The following is a 10,018-nucleotide window of genomic DNA, read 5'->3' as shown; positions in this document are numbered from 1 at the left end:
CTGATAGTTCCTGCCAGCGAGGTTTGCAGTGAAGCATATCAATGTTATTTATGTGAGACCATCACGCCATGGTAAGATGTTATTTATGTGAGACCATCACGCCATGGTAAGATGTTATTTATGTGAGATCATCACGCCATGGTAAGATGTTATTTATGTGAGACCATCACGCCATGGTAAGATGTTATTTATGTGAGACCATCACGCCATGGTAAGATGGATACAAAGACAAACAACACATACAACGTAGCCGTTATTCACAGCAAATTACATTTTATGTCATTCGCCACATGGGGCGGTGGGGTAGCCTAGCGGTTAAAGCGTTCGCTCCTCACGCCGAAGGCCCGGGTTCGATTCCCCACATGGGTACAATTTGTGAAGCCCATTTCTGGTGTCCCCCGCCGTGATATTGCTGGAATATTGCTAAAAACGGCGTAAAACCATACTCAGTCTGTCAGTCAGTCATTTGCCACAGACAAAGAAGGGACGCAAAGTCGGTCCAAAAGACCAAGTTAGTTGAGTAGAGTTGCTTGCAAGAAAATGTAATGGTAGGTTCGAACCCCTGGCTGGAATTAGACCTTCGGGTTTTTGTTACTTTTGTTTACTGATTTTGTTTACCTTGAAGAGCCAGGATGTTCTTCTTGTGTTTTGTACGAGTTGACCACGGCTTGCTTTACTGACACATATCATCGTACCTCAACCGCGTAGATCGATGCTCATCCTTTTGGTCACTGGTTTCTCTGGTCCAGACTGTCGAGTATTTCCTAACCGCCGCCATAGACCTGGAATATTACTGAGTGCGGCGTTAAACAACAACCAGACAACCAAACATATAATTATCTACTTCTATTATGATACATTACATCACTTCATGGCTGGATCGATAAACAGCCATGTTTGCTGCCATAAGCGTCACTTACATTCCTTTGTCCAATGTGATTGTTCTGGTAGTCAGTGGATACGGAGGGATATGGAGACAACGTGATTTTCCACTGCGTTATTATCTTCATTCTATTGTGATAAATACCCTGAACCTGTTTCGGAGATGACAATGACATTGGAGATCAATTAAAAGTATCTTTCACATGTACATGTTTCAATAGCAAAGTGACATAAACCATTTTAAAAGAAAACAAACCTTACGAGTGTAGTTTACGAGGACGGCGTATTCTAGCGCCGTGTCGTCCTTATCAAGTTGAAAAACAATAGCGGTTGTAGTGGCCGAGAAGTGCATGTCCTGAATTATTTGAGCACAACAATCTGGACATGTTATACACTGACAAATTGAAAATAAGTAATAATATTTTTCCTCTACGCTGTATATCATCGTATCGCCCTACACATTGCCACGGGGATTCCAGGTCCCTCAGGGTTAACAAGGTTGAGTGATTGTGATTGTTCCCTAGGACGTGGGTGGTTGCTCATGGTATTGATCACTGGGTTGTCTGGTCCAGACTCTGTTATTTCATTTCTTTCGTCATGTTGCTTGATCATTGATGACTGCGGTGTAATCAATAAAGACACTCGCCAGATGAACAGATTCTCACCTAAACAACAAACACACACTCACCATATGAACAGATTCACGTGAAAACAATATACACAGGCACAACGGATCAACAGATTCTCTTGAAAACAAAAAACACACTCACAAAAACACACAAACAAACCAGATGAATGGAGACTCGTGTATGAATTTTAGATGACCACAAACTGCTATTATGGGTCTCCTCTCGCTGTTTCAAAGCAAGCGGCAATATAGTGTTGATTGCGTTACTGCTGCACTATGGTTGGCCAACCGCGTCACGTCAGTGGTGCTGCGTCGTCACGTCTCGGACCCAGTGCGGTCACCACCACCTTCTGAACTTGGGTAATACAAAATATATGTCATAATAAAATTACATAGTGGTTATTCCTCTGTTATCCGTGGACTGATCGGAATTGGTATAGAAGTATTTATTTCACCATTGGGAAGAATTGTACGATTCAGTTAACTCAATGACGTTTTATCTGGCATACACTCTATAATCAATTTAGACATTGTCAGGAATCTACACATAATTCAGACGAATTGACAAAGAGATGAGATCAGATTTTGATAGTTGCGCATATTATATGACGACATTAAAACAAACCCAGTTTCTTCAGTTTGGGGTGAGAGAGCGAGTAGAGGAAAAAGCCGTTTGGAGCAGAATCTCAGAAAACTGTTGAAGGGCGGAGCATTTCATTTCTAGGGAGTGGGATAGGGCAATGATGGATTTATTGTCGTGTAATCCATCTGTCTGTCTGTCTGTCTATCTATCTATCTGTCTATCAGTCTGTCTGTCTGTCTGTCTTTCTATCTAACTGTCTATCTGTCTATCCATTTTATTATTCATTTATTTGACCGTAAACAGACGTCAGATGTTTCCTCGCTTAAGAAAATTGCATTATGTGCCAAAGACCAATGGATTCATAAACAGAGGATAACAAATTAAAAACATGAGGTTCTTGAGAGGCATTTAGATGTTGGTGTTCAAGTAAAACGCAAATATTATGGATGACAACTTCTTCTTTATTGTATATCACAACGTTTCTGGGCTAACTAAATTAAAAACATGATACGGAATATTCTTGAATGTTACGGTGTGGATTGCATGATGGGTTTCATTAAAATGCATGATACGGAAATAACAAAAAATACCGAGTGTAATTGACAATTACGGAATTCCATGACCATTTGATTGCTAGGAAAAAAACAGCCACATGATTACTGGCTGGCTACGGAAGGTTAGCAAACAATGCTTTAAATATTATATTACCAAACGAATCAAACTGATTGTCAACCATAAACGTTCAATATAAACGATCAGCAAAGTATGTTGGTCATAAATTAGTTGCCCATTCTATGTTCAGTTGTATTACATAGATATGTAGTGAGTGAGTGAGTTTAGTTTTACGCTGCACTCAGCAATATTCCAGCTATATGGAGGCGGTCTGTAAATAATCGAGTCTGGGCCAGGCAATCCAGTGATCAACATGATGAGCATCGATCTACGCAATTGGGAACCGATGACATGTGTCAACCAAGCCAGCGAGCCTGACCACCCGATCCCGTTAGTCGCCTCTTATGACAAGCATGGGTTACTGAAGATCAATATTCTAACCCGGAACTTCACGGATACATAGATATGTAACATCGCTGCAAAAGTGAAGTGCAGTTTGAACACTGCACTTATCATATACTATATCATATGTTGTTGTTCTCAGTAATGACGCATTCCGACGTCAAGCAGCTTTAAGCATGTATCAGTCGTTATTAAACTCGAAAGTGAATGGTTGTGTCGATCATAGAAAACTAGATTCCAGAACCGACATTGCTTGAGTGAGATCAAGTAACCTGTCCTAGGGGATATCGACCGAATACAGTTGCATCACAACTCTTTGCAGATTATTGTGGTTACAGCGAGTGAGATTTACTGTACCTACATGATTCCTTGACGGAAACAATCCATCATATCCACAGTGTTAAAATGCGACCACCAATACTATGCCCACAATAGAATCATTAGTTACCAGCAAAAAGAAATCAAATATTAACGGTTCCTAGTTAAACAAGAGGCAACTCCAAACCGACTCGAAACCATTCACCAAACACAGGCTAAAACTGATGTAAGGTTTCACCTAAAACGTACAAAAATGTTTTTTTGCACATCTGCTTGGAAGGTATCCAACAAGACTTGACATCACTGTATCAGAAAGTGAATAAACAAAACAATTCTTACTTCCTCTTCAGTGGTTGCCATTCAGTCCCGCGTGTATAGAATCTGTTAGGGCCTTCAGTCAGTCTGACATTATCCGCGACATCGTCAACAACGTTAACCCTGCTGGGGGCGAGGATAGTCGCCGGAATTAGTTCCTTCTTCTTTTAGGTTGGCACATCAGCTGCACGCCTAGTTTAGATGTGGTTACGACTGGAGGAAAATGTATCGTACACTAAGCAGCCACACTTGAGCAAAGATCCTTACAAACTCAATAGTCTCCAAATACATCATAACAATTAACATTAGCAGGACGTAATGCCATGTAAGTGTTGGTCACAAAGAACCAGAGGATTTGGTGTTTGGTTTTAGTAGCTCTGTGGTGTTAATGTGGCACCGCAGCTCAAGACGGCCATTACATCTGTTTGGAAATTGAAGATAGGCCATTAATGCAAACGGAGGCATCCCATCGGTATCATTTGTGCTCCTCCTGCGCCGATTTAGGTTTTTATTCAAATGATTTTGTCACAGTGCAGTGATAATGTCACTTTCCTCAAAACCGGAAATCTTAGATATAAAATCACAAACAAGAAGAGTGTTTAGTTACTCTAGATGTTCATCTTATCAGCTGCAGCTAAGATCATTACATCGTTCAACAATGGTCAAATAGCAAATTCCCGGTCCCGTTCCAGAAAGCGGCCCGGATTGTCTCCTAACAAGTGTAGTACTTCTGTGTTAACGTATTTGCGTAGAGATCGTCATAGTTTGTGGAACCGGCCCAAGTACAAGAAATATTGACATACACCGCCCAGTGTTTTCCTCTAGATTTCTATAGTAACGTTTACTTATGTTATATTATTAGTGGGCATTCAACAGCCACTCAAGGTGCATATAAGTACAACCTTGCCATAAAACCACACTAAAATGATAAATACTGGCCAACTTGGAATGCAGTATTTCCAAATAGAGAGAGTTGAACACACCAACTAAAGTGCTGCCACAAATCTCTCCTATTGCAAATACCTGTATTCAAATTCAATATACGTCATCATGTTATAAACGACAACAATACATATTGCGAAGCAATCATCCAGTCATAGCTGCCTGATAGCTGACATTTTCATTTCGCATGAACGAAATCGTCTTCCGAGCATCTGGTTTTTACTGGAGTAGTAGAATCTATAAGAAACCAAGGAAGTGAATTGCATCTGTTTCATGTCTAGACTACAGCATAAAGATTAAGAGTAACGGAAAACGTCCCATGTGCCCGTGTATCATGGCGTTACCTGTCTGTTTCCCAATGGTGGTAAGCATATGTTATCTTTGGTGTCTCCATTTCACGCCCTTTATGGCCGAGTATGATCCTTCTCCGGCGAATTCCAAGAGCTTCAAACGACTCTCTCTCAACAGTTTTCTACAACATTCTAGACCCAAGAAGGGCTTGCTCTATGTTTACTGTAGATGTGTCGAGGGAATTTTCAATTCGAGGAATGATCAGTGACAAATATTTTCATATTTTGACTTGTCCAGTGAACAATTGGCTTTGCATTTGTTTGTGACGGGCATGAAATGCTCACCGTCTGGCGTACACCTGGTGTTATCATAATGAGGATTCATGAACAAAATCTGGCGACATAATCAGAATCATACAACGGACTGTTTTGCAGATATTTTGGAAATCAATTCCTCGCCTATATTGTTTACGTGTCCTGATCGGTGCCACACTTTCCAGAGACGTGAATCTAAATACATAAATTAGGAAACAATAACACACTAACGCAAGTCTTAGATATTTATCTCTTTGATCACACTCACGAGCATGGCTATGCTGCTGAGGTACCAAGGAGCTCAATCGGTCCAATCTAATAGCTGAGAGACATGCCATTGCAAAGAATTGTTGCCCATGGAACAGTGAATCACCCGTGTCTACTGTAGCTTCGTAGAGGAAACTATCGCCGATATCTACACTGTATGTCAATAACAGTGTGAAAATGGCATTATGTGTAGTCATCAGAGGAAATTAATGCATCGTTAAGCAAAATGACTATTTCAAGAAGCAATAACGTCCTCCTAGATTATTCCGTAACGACATTGAAGAAACCACATCTCTTTAATACAATATCAATCAGGAACGTACTTGTGATAACAAGAAGCATTTGTGACACGCGGTGATATTTGGGCTCAAGCTGAAGAGTAACCAGGGATGTTGCTGCTTCTCCGAAATGATTGTCTTGACTACCAGATTGTCTTGAGTACCAGATTGTCTTGACTACCAGATTGTCTTGAGTACCAGATTGTCTTGACTACCAGATTGTCTTGACTACCAGATTGTCTTGACTACCAGATTGTCTTGACTACCAGATTGTCTCGACTACCAGATTGTCTTGACTACCGTCGAATATGTACAGAGATATGCTCAACCGTATTTATTAATGTTCATTATGTCTAACAATCTTCCGACTAAAAGGATACCTTTCAGATGGAATATTTCAATGGAAAAAACTAACTTAATATGGATGGATTCCTTCATGAGACTACATATTTAAACCTTTACGTACATTTCGCTTTGTGGTGTGTCGGGTCGTCTCACCGCGCTGGTGTACTCGTAAATGGATTAAGACTGTGCTGAGGTGTATCAGGGGTGTACGCCACCCCCTATGCTGAACTGATGACTCTGTTGGGGGCTGACATTTGGTATTTTGGAGGGAACATGGGAGGGTGTATGGAGACCAACATGGGAGGGTGTATGGAGACCAACATGGAAGGGTGTCTGGAGACCAACATGGGAGGGTGTATGGAGACCAACATGGAAGGGTGTATGGAGACCAACATGGGAGGATGTCTGGAGACCAACATGGGAGGGTGTATGGAGACCAACATGGAAGGGTGTATGGAGACCAACATGGGAGGGTGTATGGAGGCCACATGTAGGATTCAAAATGAACATTTCCACATGTGACATAGATGTGACCAAAGCTGACGAATTGACGAATGTGTATATGCTTGTGATTAGTGACACCGGGGCTGGTACTTTTCACGTACACATAGTGTCGTAACTATTTGTTAATGATCCGTACAAATGAATTCTTCCAACATTTCCATCTGGTGCAATTACTGTTTACAGATTCCTGAATACATACATATTTCACCACTATTTGCTTTGTAAGCCAACACTGTTTATCGTCTAGTGCTGACGGCTTATGCATATTTGAAACCATAACTCTCCACATGTTTTACACCATGTCAACACTGTCTTTGTAAACACTGTACACGTTAATTAAAGAGCAAAACATCGTCTGAAATTTCTGTATTTCACTTTACAAACGTAAGCACGAAAAACGACTTGGCATGACTTGTGGGTGAATTGTAATATCCTCATTCGGCATCGTGCAGAGAACCTTTGACTTCAATGCACTGCAAGTGTTAGACTATTCATCAAGGCTGTCGCCGCGTCTCCCGCTGTGTTTAACTTACTCTCACCCTGCTTGAAACTAATCAGTGGCGACAGAACGGTTGTTCGTTCACAAGGGTCCTGTAGGTCACCTTTAGGGATGGTAGTGACAGTTTCCTGTGCGCAGTTGGTCGTTTTTATGGTGATGAAACCTGTAGAAGGCTGTAGGAATGTACAGCAGACGACCTCTTCCATCTGAAAGGGAACTGGAGCGTGATGGTGATTACGAGCAGACGACACTGTTAGGACTTCTGTTAATGGCCGTCTTTGAACAAAGTTAATCCAATGAGCGTTGACTGAAAGACCTCTGTCCACATCCGACCGCTATGGCGTACATTTCAATGGTGATATTCCATCCGCAGCACTTTTTAAAAAAGTGTTCATCTATTTTTTTCAACACTTCTGAGTAAAAAACGATATTTTTATTCAGAATACAGTATGCATCACCTTTAATGCAACACACACACACTCACTCTTTCACGCAAGCACACAGACACTCAACATGTACACAACCACACCTCTCGCCTGTGTTGAATAACGAACGTATTTCTTGATATTTTTTTCTTTTCGTAGAAGCAGAAGTTTACATAATTATAACAAAACAAAACGTCTTTGGCCAAACAGTTGTTAGGGCATATTTTTTTTCCTTTTTGTGTGTGTTTCACGTAGCCAGCAAATTCTGAACATGGGTCGGTTGGTCGGGGGAAAAGTCATAAAGACAAGATTATCTCAATAGTGTTCTTGATTCTTATATAGTGTTCTTCTCATTACAATTTCTAGCGTTCTCTTCACTTCAAACTTGTGGCAGCGATTGAGGAAAAAGGTAAACAATTGTATACTCAGAGGAAACAAAATATATGGGAACACCTGTATAAGAAGACCAACTTAACTTTAAGTCGTGTATGTTTAAGAACACAATGCTTTAAGTGTGATAAGACAATGCATGCTGGATTCGAACCTGATGAGCAATCCAAACGAAACTCACCAGACTTAGAGAAGGCATGAAGGATATCGTGTTATCATTGAAGCATGATTTGCACATGCATCATCACTGTATAAAACCTGTCAAGATTATGGTGACATTTGTGTATCAAAATGCCTCCAAAGTCTATTTAACAAAAATCAGCAATAGGAAACTGTCGGCATGGCACATGGTGGCAGATCTGAAAACGAGGTAGCACGTCATTTTGGGAAGTCAAAAGTGTGATTTCCCGCCCGATTGAACAAATACCGACAGACAGGTGACGTGTCAATTCCACCCGGGAGAGGAAGGCCACGAAAGACAAGAGTCCAACAAGATCGCTTCGTTACAACAATTGCACTTAGAAATCGGTTCATGACATCATCAGAAACTCACAGACAATTCCGAACAACAACAGGAATACGAATTTCCTGCAGTACAGTGAGAAACAGATTAAAGTCTGCCCAGTTAAAGTCAAGGCGCCCATTCGGTGGAATTCCACTTACTGTGCAACACAAGAGGCTGAGACTAGAGTGGTCTCGACAGTTTGGTAATCGTGACAGGAGGCACTGGCGTTACACGATGTTAACCGACAAGTGAAGGTTCCTGTTGAGATTCATTGATGGTCGACAACGGGTTTGGTGAAGACGCGGAGAGCGCTATCATGACGTCAATGTTCAAGAACATGAGAGACACGGTGGTGAAAGTGTAATGGTGTGGGGTGGAATAATGTATGACCACAGAACTGATGTTGTGATTGTGCAGGGATCTTTGACAGGCCAGCGCTATTTGGATGAAATTTTAAGACCATTTGAGATTCCATTCTCGCAAAGGATTGGTTGAAACTTTGAGTTCCAGGACTATAATGCTCGACCTCACAGAGCAAAGAGTTGCTTTGGATTTTCTCCTGCAGCAGCAGATAAACAGTCTACCTTGGCCTGGCAAATCACCAGATCTCTCACCTATTGAACATTTGTGGGATGATTTGGGGCGCAGGGTTTGAGGCAGACCACAGCCACCAGCAAACTTACAGACACTCGGACAAATCCTACAAGAAGAATGGCGTCAAATTCCAAGGGAGACCATTTGCTATCTGATCTCAAGCATGCTCAGAAGATGCCAAACATGCATTGATGCCTGAAGCAGCTGGACCAGATACTGACTTTTGCTCACACAATGTCACAATTTAGTTCCAATAAATTCCACCATGACCAAAACATCTTAGTGTTCCCTTAAATTTTGTTACTAGTATATATTTGTCTACTTATGGAATGTAACTTTAACACAGGCAGCAGCCAAACACATAAAGATCATATAATCAAGCCCAGAAGCAATTTAGCGTCCACTGACCTACAACTACTATTAACACGCACATGCAGCTTTCCATAGGTAGTAAATTATCGTTTTGCTGTCGGTTTTGAGATCTTGTGGAATATTGCCCGTAGAATATCAAAATGAAGACGATGTTTCATAACTGGAATCGATCAAAGACTCAAGGTGATGAAACACGAATCTGTATCGATTGAGTCTGGTTTATTTCGCACATTCCATCCTCTCCAGGTTCTCAGACCAGCGCCGTTGAAACGATTAAACAATTTTAAACAACGTATTCGCATATAATAGACACACGTACATGCAGTTGATGTTTGATTGTAGTCATGTCTCCCGTTTCACTGGTGTGATGTTACAGTATAATACTGGGGAGTTTCCAGAATACATTTATCACAATTTGTTTTGTATACTCTCTGATGTTGGTGTGATGGTGGTTGTTAGTTGTACACAATGAGCATTGAAATGCATTGGAATCACGTTTAGTTTAAATATCGTAGGAACCATACGTTTAAATACAGCACGACATTTTCTAAT

Source organism: Haliotis rubra, unplaced genomic scaffold, assembly GCF_003918875.1.
Source record: "Haliotis rubra isolate DU_JTF1 unplaced genomic scaffold, ASM391887v1 Scf622, whole genome shotgun sequence".
Classification (NCBI taxonomy): domain Eukaryota; kingdom Metazoa; phylum Mollusca; class Gastropoda; order Lepetellida; family Haliotidae; genus Haliotis; species Haliotis rubra.
Note: the sequence above shows the minus strand (reverse complement) of the source record.